General features: G+C 33.6%; 1 long non-coding RNA gene across 1 annotated transcript; it reads right to left on the reverse strand.

Annotated features, from left to right (window-relative positions):
- Nucleotides 1–244: 244 nt before the first annotated feature.
- Nucleotides 245–600, reverse strand: LOC145069452 (uncharacterized). Its single transcript, XR_013689504.1, has 3 exons — nt 526–600; nt 343–411; nt 245–259 (listed from the first exon to the last, which is right to left on the reverse strand). It is a non-coding gene; the product is annotated as an uncharacterized LOC145069452 (long non-coding RNA).
- Nucleotides 601–2,128: the final 1,528 nt, after the last annotated feature.

Below are 2,128 nucleotides of genomic sequence, written 5' to 3' on the forward strand. Positions count from 1 at the left end.
TTTTTTTAATGACCACATAGTGCTCGTTTCGTATCTTCCTAAAACAAGTAATAAGTGTAATGAGCAGAAAAAAAAAATAGGGTCGGGATGAAGCAAATATGTAATCTTGCATGTCTAGAACTACTAGTTGCAGGAGCCTATATAAAAAAGGCATGGTAAATAAGTAAATATTTAAATAAAGTATGTCAAACTGGATTTTGTATAAAGAAAAAGTGAAAAGCACACCTTCCATTATCGCCATATTTTCCCCATCTTCAAGCTATAAAACCAAAAATGTATTGATGAAATTAAATCAAGAAACTGTCATAAATATATGAAAAAAAGAAAAAACTTGAAAATTACCTGACTAGCTCGAAATGTTAGCTTCTTATCAATGTGTTCACACATGACATTAGGTTCGAATTTGATTTCCTTAATGACAAGGGTAATTTAGGAAACAATATATATATATATATATATATATATATATATATATATATATATATATATAGCATTATAAGTAATACAATAGACTAAAAGGCTGACCTCAAACAGTTCTATTTCTTCATCGGGAGCAAAGCCTGCAAGCTCATTTAGCTTTCCCAACATCTCCATTGGCTTTCCACTGTTGGGTTTTAGCCATAAGAACTTTCCTATGTGCGCATGCAAAACCCTAATGCTTGGATCTAGGCTTTCTAATAAACATGCATTGAATCCAAGTCTTCTAATGACTAGTTAGGTTAAATAACAACATTGAAACAGATCTAGAATCATACCTTTGAGTTCCTTGTTGATCTTGAGGTCTTGGAGCTTCTAGAGTCACAAGTGTCACTCCTCTAATGGCTTACAAACACCAATAGCAATAAGAATGATTTAGGAGAGAGGAGAGGGGAGGAATTCGACCAGAGGTTCCTTGCTTTTGGAGATGTATCGAATTCCCTATGCTATGGGGTCTATTTATACTTGTAGACTCCTTAAGGGTTACAACCTAAACCCTAATTGGATAATCTTCTCTTAAGGCTATCCAAATCCATTCCATAGATAAGTATATGGACGATTTTAGCTTTCCTAAAGCTCTTAGAATCCGTCCATACCATATCCAAATGGATTTACAGTCTAAAGCTTAACTATCAAACAATTGACAGTTTATACCCCTTTATTTAATTAATCTCTTTAAGTCACCAAATTAATTCTAATTAATTCTATGACTTATATTAATCAAATAACAATATATTATTCATTATATTATTCACATAATATATTAATAATATTTACTCTCTCTTAATAAATCATCCTATCAAGTTGCTATGGTGAAGGCAACCCAAAAGGACCATGCACAACCGGATCAAATACTTACCTAATATAGTTGCAGCCTTAGACACTATTCCAACAGTCTCCCACTTGGATAAGTCTAGCAACTATACAAGTACAATTCGGTTTGCAATCATAGCTCTCAAAGACGCTGTCAACTCTGATCTAATCAATCTTGTCCTTTAGATAAGGGAACGTACAGTCCTCTGTTAGATATCATGCTGACAATCCTATGGAATGGTTAGTCAAGCATTTAGGTTTCTCGATCTCTGATTTATTCGACATAGAACTTAATCGAACACATCAATTCAGTTCTGACCGGGCCCGGCACATAAGTCAAATCAAATCATCGAGCGGCCGAGATATCGCTTTTACCTTCTTAGATAAAAGTTACAGATAAACTTCGACTTATATGCATTTACTTATTCATTAACCAACTATACACAACAATACGTTTTATAACACCAAGTTACTGATGCGTTTTCGCATTATCAATGTACAATCAATTAACAAATAATAAACCATATATCTAGGTTTTAAGACTATATGATATTATCGTCTTGCGATCACCTTTTATATCGTATTCCACAAGGTGATTCCAGCAAGCGCGGGTTTATTCCAATGCTCAAAACTAGTTCATAAGCACTCATGAACGTTGCAGCAATCCTTTGCTATGTCTAACACCATTTAGACACTCTACACACCAATTCATGACAATCTTCTTTCATATCTACTTCCAACATATGAACGATTGTGGACCATTTGAATAATTCGATTATTCTTAATAACCTCAATTATTCTGGAAGTCAAAACATGCAAAGTGAAACAATAGCTAAAC

This window comes from Lactuca serriola, chromosome 1, assembly GCF_051521515.1.
Source record: "Lactuca serriola cultivar US96UC23 chromosome 1, Lser_US96UC23_V15, whole genome shotgun sequence".
Lineage (NCBI taxonomy): Eukaryota > Viridiplantae > Streptophyta > Magnoliopsida > Asterales > Asteraceae > Lactuca > Lactuca serriola.